Genomic DNA, 9,176 nt, shown 5'->3' on the forward strand with positions numbered 1-9,176 from the left:
ACCAGGTCGTGGCCTATTTGCAACCATGCTGGCACTCATAGACCCTATTTCACACAAATGAAATTGTGCATGTGCGTGCCTGCCCCTCACACAAACCATCCCCTCTTCCAGCTAATTGGAAATCAGTACTGATATTTTGATTTTGTAGCACCTTCTGATTGAGATTCTGACTATTAATGTAAGCAACACTTCACATGATACAAAGAAAATAATTATGCTATAGATACAAATATCCCATTTTGAATCATATGTATCATATGATAGACAGCTTTACATTTTGATACATATATAGATTTCCTTTTAATGGTAATCACAAGCTTGTGATCACTCATGAATAGGAAAGCTGTGAATAAGGCTGATCCTTGTGTTGAGGGGTTCTCCAGGATTGTGTTGCAAATACAACTTCATGCCAAACTTCCTTTAGCCCTGTAGATATACAAACCAAAACATATTATGGACTATAAAGAAACCATAAATAAAAGTTTCCTCAATCCCTTAGACTACATTGGTGAATGTATATGCAATGGCATTCATTCACCAAGAATTCTTACTTCTTATTTCCCATTCTTAGTTTTCTATGGAATGTTCTTATCTACAAAGGAGAGCAGATATCTTCTAGCATCCCCTTTAAAAAACCTAAAGGACAATACATCCATATGAAGTCATTCAATGAAAGAGAAATAATGAGTGGCTATATTCATTTTAACTCTGCCAATACTTTGTGAAACCTATCACATGAAACCTATTGAACATGTACTATATATATAGCAGAATTAATATAAGTCCCACCATTTAAATGAGTCCATTCCATATAATACTAATTTTGATTTCAACCTATGATTTATTGAAATAAACCAGGTGGTTAGTTTCCACAAGAGATAGCTAAGAGGGTGTAGGAAGACAAAGTATTCATATATTTTTTCTCCTAAGGCACAAGGCATCTCTAGAGATTTTCTCATGATGGCAGTGGACACAAGTAAATATATTCAACTGAACAAAATTCACAAGAGTCCCTGAAATCAGGAAATGCATTGAGTAATGGGAATCTAAAAGTACCGAATATGCACAAAAATATCTGCCTACTTGAGTGTCAACAGTCAAATATAAGTGGGCAGGACAAATTGACCAACATTTTGTTTATTATGGCTTTTATGTGCATAATATCAACTCATCTCATTTATATTTCATGTGCAAGTTGACTTTTCTCTTAAGAAAACATGTGAATGTAGAAATATTACTGCATATCCAAAAGATAGAAATATGAACTACTGCCTGATCATTATTAGCTTTTCACTTTCGAACATTTAAATATTAAAGTGCATATATATTTTTATCCATGTTAATATCTTAGGCATAATAATGTATAAAAACAGGTTCAGCAAAGACATAAGAGCAAATATGCAAAATGTTGACATGGTATCCATAAACAGATATTGTTTTAATCCTCAACATTAATCAATAATACTCTTTCTCTTTGCTACTTGTACATGATATTGAGAGACACCATGAACTTATATGACTATAAATACTTCTGGCTTTCAAAGAGGCATATTTTAAAGTAATTTTAAACCAGACAGTTGATAATGGTAGAACAGAGAAAGGCATGAAACCTAACCATAATCCTTCCATGAGAAGGGAGCAGAGATAGATACCATAAAGATTTCACCTTATTAGTTCATTCAGATCAAAATATCTACAATAAGAGATTTCTAAAATTAATAAGGTCCTGATAATTCATTGCTTTTTAAAATCATATACTTTTGAAACTGAAGAGTACAAATAAAAATGGACTTGAAATGTTCATGGTTAACCCAAACATAATCCTGCAACTTTTATTTGTTCAAAGCAGTAGAATCTACAGCATGAATCTCATAAATCAAATGCAACAGTAATAAATGTGTGTGTTTACCAAAAGCTTTATACTTCAGAGGAAGAAAGAATAGCATTTTAGAATCAGCAAGGCAAATATGCAACTGAACAAAAATTTTTTTCTCAAAACATTAATTTCTAGATGTATTATATAATGACATTTTTTTAAAAAAAAATCCATTTTACATTGCATCTAATAGTTTAAAGTATTCCAGAACAATTATGAGAATCCACTCTGATATAGAAATGCTTTGTCTTTGGTTTCTCCAATATTGAAAATGTATAAACTCAGAACATAAAATTTCCATCAAGTCAAATTCAGCTCAGAAGAACTCAGTTATAGTCCCGCCTGATAAGGAATTATATCTGATAGGATCCAGTTATATCTGAAAAGCCTTTTTTTGCCATGGAACCCACCCTGTGGAACACCATCTTCCCCCAGGTGAGATTGGCCTCCTCTCTCTGATCTTCTAGAACAGTGTTTCCCAAACTTGACAATTTTAAGGCATGTGGACTTCAACTCCCAGAATTCCACAGCCAGCGTTGCTGGCTGTGGAATTCTGGGAGTTGAAGTCCTCATGCCTTAAAATTGTCAAGTTTGGGAAACACTGTTCTAGAAGTTCCTTAAAACTCGGTTGTGTCAACAGGCCTGGGGTCCACAAGGGAATGGTAATCTGTTGAGATAGTTCCATTGTTCACAATCTGACATTCTCTGTTAGCCTTTTACAACTCTCATTTTTTGTACTCTTTATATGCTTTTAAAAACATTTTTATAGTCTGACCGTATGCCATCCAGAATCATATCATATGAGATGGGCAGTTATGTAAATATGCTAAGCAAATAAATACATAAATAAATAAACTCCTATGTAGTTTTCTGGGTAACAATAGTGGGTTTCCATGCTCTTTTTCTGGGATTTCTTTTTACTTCCAGTCTAATACACTTTCAGTCTAATCTACTTCCAATCTAATCTACAGTTCTAATCTTCACCTCTCCCATTCAAATACCAGCAAATCCTGATCATGCATGAAGACAAAGTCATCCAGGCATTGTCGTCTGTCCCTACTTGAATTAGGAAGCCTTTCAACATATATATAGTGATTACATATGTCTTAACATCATTTTAACTTTAAACTCTCCTGGTGAACGCGCTTTATTCATTCCATTTATATTGATAAATATATATATATTCCTTAGAGTCCTTTATTGTAGGAATAATATTATTTTATTGGCATAGTTTTAGACTGGAATCCCATAATTCAGAAGTTTTTCTTCTCACTCTAAATAAGCTTTCTTAATTTATTTAAATAACGATTCTGTGATACAAGTTGATTTCCATTGCAGGTGACCTGAAAATATTACATGAATGCAACTTAGGATATGTCACATACTCCATCAAAAGTTGATTTTCAGACTTATCATATCTTACTGCTTTTTTTCTTTGAAGCATACAGTAAATAGTTATTCAGTGTGGAAAATATGCCTTAAAAGCATGTAATAAAATTGCTAAATTTCAGTGGATATTTAACTACATTTTTAATATCCTTGAAATCTTGCTTCATTGTGCTTTATTATACTTAAGTCTTTTAATAACGATACAGTCAAATATTATTATAAGATTGTAAATGATTTATTCCAGTAAATAAACATGTAACACTTCCCATGAAGGAGAGCTCTACTTACCTGAAACTATACAATTGAGCAAAGGGGTCCAAATTTTATTAAAAACTCCAGCTATAACTATTAAATATCCCTCCAGACTATGAGCAAAATGTATGGATCATATAATCTTTATTCAAGCTATAATGCTTGACTAAGGCAACCCTGCTGACAAAGATCTAAGCAGTAATGTGAAAAATATCCTTCTAAATTGTTTATTTCTTGCTCTACAATGTTTTCAGATTCATTAATCAAGGTTGTCAATTCCTTGGTGAATTGTTGAATTACCTCCAATATATATCAAAAATGTGTGTCGTGTGAAAGAAAGCATGTTAGTTTCTTGTAAAAACAATAATAACTTCCAGCTTTAAAGTTTAGTAAAAGTGCTTCCATTTGGAAAGATATTACAAAATTTAGATTAAATTTACATTTGAACTGTACATGGGAAAACATTCAATATTTCTAGGGCTCAAGAATAAGAAAAAAGAAAAAAGAACACTTTTTAAATTTTTAATTAGACAAAAAGTTTTATTCCTTTAGCTCCACTGCTCTTCTATATCTGAAAGTCTCAATCCCTCAAAATATCACATTTTTCCTCTTGACATATGCTTGCCTCCTTCTTAATCTATGCTCCTTTTCATATTTTATTCAGATTCAAGGTCTCCAAGATGTTCTTCAGGGCACTGTATTTTTAAAGTACCAGGCAAATTGGCAATTAATGCATTTGTTGCTCTAATTTGCTTTGCTTGAAAATCCATTGGAGATTTCTAGCATTTTTGTACTGTTTCCATTATGTACAAACATGCCACAAAAAAAGCATATGTGGAAACAAATAGGAACTCTTAAACAGTGGGTGTTGGGTGATTTAATTAGCTTCCAAATCTGGGAGGAAGACACTGTCTCTTACTGAGCTGCTTCCAAAAAGAGCAGGCAGTCATTTCAACAAAGAAGTTCCATAAAACATAGTAAATGTACTATCTTCCACTTAATAAGTAAAGCAGTTTCTTTTTGAAAATACCCACTGATACTTCTTCATGAAAATAACATTACAAGAGGAAATATTTAAAGTTTTCTCCTGTTTTGAAACTTTTTGATTTTGGCCACGTGTTTATCTAAAGCAGACATGTCCAACTCATGGCCCGCGGGCCAGATCCAGCCCATAATGTGTTTAGATCTGCCTGCTAAGAGGAGGTGATTGAGTAGTTACCACCTCGCTTCTTTGGGTGGCAGCAGTGCTAGCAGAGAATGGGCAGCGGGAGCCTTTCCAAGGCATGGAGCTGTGCGGCAGCAGTAACCGCAGGGGCAGGTGGGCATGGCTAAAGTGCCCTTTGCCTGAGAGCAAGTGGCTGGTAAGGAAAGGAAAGGAAAGGGAGGGAAGGAAGGAAAGAGAAAGGACGGAAGGCATTTGGGTTGTGTGTTTCTTCAGTTTTTACCCCTCCCTGCCTTGCCCCTTTTCCCTCTTCCTCTTCCTTCGTCTGTGCTGCACTTTCCCACTAGCAGCTCACCTCATAGACTTTTCCCCAAAGACGCAAGGAAACACAAGACAGGAAGTTCACACGGGCCGGGGCTGGGCCAAAGCTACTCAAGAAACCTAAGCCACACGCTGCTGAATTGCACGTGCTTCTTTCGATGTTTCTGCTGCCCTCCGGGTGAGAGATCTGCTGGCCCTTTGAGTACAACCATAATGCTGATGCAGCCCTCAATTAAAGTGAGTTTGACACCCCTGATCTAAAGCATAAGACTGCTGAGATTCTTTAATTTTCACAGAAAGCATATTCAATTCCCCACTAAAAACAGGGTGAATTATGAGTTAGGAGTATGTTTCAATATCAAATATAACTTAGTATCCTTAAAAAAATGATACAAACTTAATCTGGAAACTGTTCACCGACTATTATTCTGCAGCTCATCTTCTTCCACATCCAAAGAGAAGGTTTTCAAATACTAACTTTTGTCTTATTGGCCATAGGGTTGAAGATGGACTGCTACATGTTGATTAGAAAGTTTTGTTAAGCCTTAAAATTAGTGCCTCTTAAGCTTTATTATATTTTGGCTCTGCTCATCTTTAACCAGCAACCCACCCACCTAGAATATGATTTCTGAGAAATATATATTTTTAGAGACACAGCCAAAATATTGGTACCCCTCCACTTTTCCCCAAAGAATCCCATTTTGTCATGAAACAAGCTGAAACTGTTTCAACATGTAAATAACATGTAAACAAGTAAATAGCATCCAATTTTTATTCCATAATCTCCAGAGCGGACACATTGTTTTTGATATGCTATTTAACATATTCTTTCAAATAATTAAACAAGTGACAATGGCAGACATAATTAGTAGTTTTAGTTTCTTTATATTTAATCTTATCACATTTCTTTAGTGTGTTCCTTGACTTTCATTACTACAGCTTGCAGATCACTTGCATCACTTTTCATCAGAGAGTGCAGGTTATTGATGATTCTTTCTCCAGTTTTAAAACCACATTCATCTTCTTCCAGTCCAGTTTCCCCAATATATATTCCACATGTAGGTTGAATAAGTAAAGGGAGAGTATACAGCTCTTTTCTGACTACTTTGCCAACCCTGACATAAACTGAAGGCTTTTTTGTAAACAATGAAGCACATTTTGACTTTCTCAATTATGCAGCATGCATCAGCAATAATCCTTAGTTAAACCTTCGACATCTGGCATCTTCCTTTCTAAGCATGGCTGTAATCTGAATTGGATTGTGTTAGCTATTATTTTGTTACTATGTGAAATTAGGGATATCATATGGATAATATCTGAATTATAAAAATATAAGGATAGTTTGCACACCCTGTTAAGTCTCCTTTCTTTGGTATTGGTATGTAGATTTCTTGGTTACTGGGTCATAGCCCAGATTTCGTTGTACAACTTTTTCTGATTCTTCTTCTATTGCTGTCAGACCCCCCCCCCCCAGGTATAAACAAATGAATGAATGAAGCCTTTTGTAAGGCTACATTAACAGAACCTTGCCAGTCTGAAGGTACAAACACCACTTTTAATCACATGAACAATTAAAGCTAACCCTTCTTAAGTTTCTTCCTCTGACTATTAATCTATTAGGGGCTACTGATTGTTTGATTGCTTTGTAAGCAGCATCTCCTTCCCCCATCTCCCAAGGTCACCCAAACATTCCATTAAGTTGCTTACCATAGTTCTGTAATAGTCCACCAATTGCTGTAGCCTTGTGATTTGGTAATAACTGGAATGCTGTCTAATTCATCTTCTAGTACTGGAAGTTCTTGTGACTAAATAATATCTTCAAGGTATCTTGGATGTTGACATCTCTACTGTACAAAATTTCAGTATACTCCTTTTTTATCTTCTTGGAATCAGTTACTATCTGTTCATTGATTTCCTTTGGCATAAAAATTTAGAATTCAGTGAATTTTTGGACACTTTCCTTGTTTTTCCAAGTATGTTTCCATCTTTGATGTCTTTACAGATCTTGTAATTCTGATTATAATCTTTTCTAACAGCTCTTTGAAATTCTTAATATCGTTTCTGAGACCTTGTTTTTCTTGGCTTTATTTTCTCTTCTTGGCAATTTCCACTGTTTGTTCTAATATCCAATTTGTTTCTTCTGCTTCTTTTTCACAGTCACTTTTCACATTCATCCTTAATAATTTATTTGATTTCATTCCATACTTCCTATAGTTTCTATCACTGAGGTTCAGCACTTCAAACTGATTCTTGATGTTCTTCTTGAAAATGATGAGTATATGTTCATTTTGTGGAAATTGGCTTTCTTTTTCCACTTTAGTTTAATTTGGAATGTGCATCTTTGCACCAACTTTATCTTCCTCTTTATCAGTGGTTGGAAAATAAACTTGAATAATTTTCAAATTAAAGCATTATCCACAAAATCTAATTGATATCATTTGGTTATTGGTTATACTATAGCCAGTATAGTTCTTGTTGTACCCTTCCTATATGAATGCAATGCTGTTCCTTCTTTGATCTTCATGTTTTGAGTGGTGTCCAATTCTAGTCCATTTCAATTCATGGACACCTAAGATGTCAGTGTGTAGTTGATTCATTTCATCTTTCACTGTATGGAGTTTTCTTGTGTTCATGCTTCCTATTTTCCATGTTCCTACTGTAATTCTATCTTTGCATATTTGGATTTCCTTTTCCTATCTTGAACATCAGCAACTAGACATCCTGAAGAGTTTAGTCATGTAATAAATCCCATTAATATTCCAAAAGATCCTCCACTCTTCCTCAGTTCTAGGTTAAATGCCTTGTAACCCAAGGTGCCCATCATTTGGTACTATATTATCAATCATTTTATATGTTGTTTTCCATGTGGTTTCCTTGGTAAAATTCATCATTTGTTGCTGTTGCAAAAAACTGAAAGTCAAAAGGACATACTCCAAGGGCACTAAAATGAGTTGATATAGCTACCCCACATGTGATTGATGAGATGGCTTCTCAGAAAATATCAAATATGAATCTTACCCCTTGTCAGCAAAATAGTTTAAGTTACTTTGTTAACCTTGTTTGTATCGTTTTCACAGTATAAGCTTATTCATCATGGCATTCTTTTTACATATGCCAAAGTGCAGTTTCCCTAAACAATGAAAGAGACTTTCTTCAAATATCCTTATGTATGAAGTCTAAAGTATATCAAAATAAGAAAGACATCAGCTACTAATGTGCACATTAATTAACACTTTTGAATACAATGTTGTTTGCAATTATTCTGTTTAAAATTGTTATGGTAATGCCATTTAATATCTTTTTCAAGTGATCAGGAGCAGTTAGGCAAGAAGGTCAGAATCAGCAAATATACAATTGACACCCAACTTTATATCTCCCTTTTCTCAAATCCAGGTAAGGCAGTAGTCCACTCCAGGCATTTACATCAATATGTGGGGAACTTGAGAACATGCACAGGTGGAATACACATGCAGATCTCTGCTCTCCAACATCCAACATTCAGCTAGAGAGTAGAATAGTCTTATTTGTATTTCCTTGAAGTTTATCATCTCTCAGTTTTGTAGGTGATCTGGGAACCTAACAAAAAACAGTTGTGGATCATGTCCAGAGATGTATTTGTGTTCAGTGAATTTTCTGGATTGCTTTCCAGCCCTTTATATTCTTCCAAATGTCTGAAAAGGGCAAATAGGAATTTTAAATCAATACCTGGTAATGGTAATAGGTTAAATGTGAATCATTATACTGACAATCAATCAAGTTGAAATATAGATACTATTAGAGCATATATAATTTGCATATTTAAAATCATTTTTATATAAAAAGTAGTTTTCTTAAATTACAACAGCAGTAGCTATAAAGAACAACAGATTTCTCTTCCAAATCTGTTTAGTACCCTGAGCATGGGATCAGGTTATTGAAATCATTTTTATAGCATCTTGTCCTTTCTTCTCATAGATAAGATCATTTTTAAAGCCCTTCTCTATATTTTATTTCCACTGAGCAAATGAAAACTAGCTAGTTAGGACTGAGCTGAGTCAGCTCTTGGAGATTATGGGTAATATCATGTTCAACCTAATTTGCGTCTCTCTCATGTTGCTCCTGGCTGTTTCTGAAGCCAACTTCAGAAATTTCAATCAAAATTGCTACGAATCAGACTGTGATCCATTGAGTAATTTC

This window comes from Crotalus tigris, unplaced genomic scaffold (assembly GCF_016545835.1).
Source record: "Crotalus tigris isolate CLP2741 ecotype Arizona unplaced genomic scaffold, ASM1654583v1 scf7180000018371.15429387391:27106975, whole genome shotgun sequence".
NCBI classification, from domain to species: Eukaryota; Metazoa; Chordata; class Lepidosauria; order Squamata; family Viperidae; genus Crotalus; species Crotalus tigris.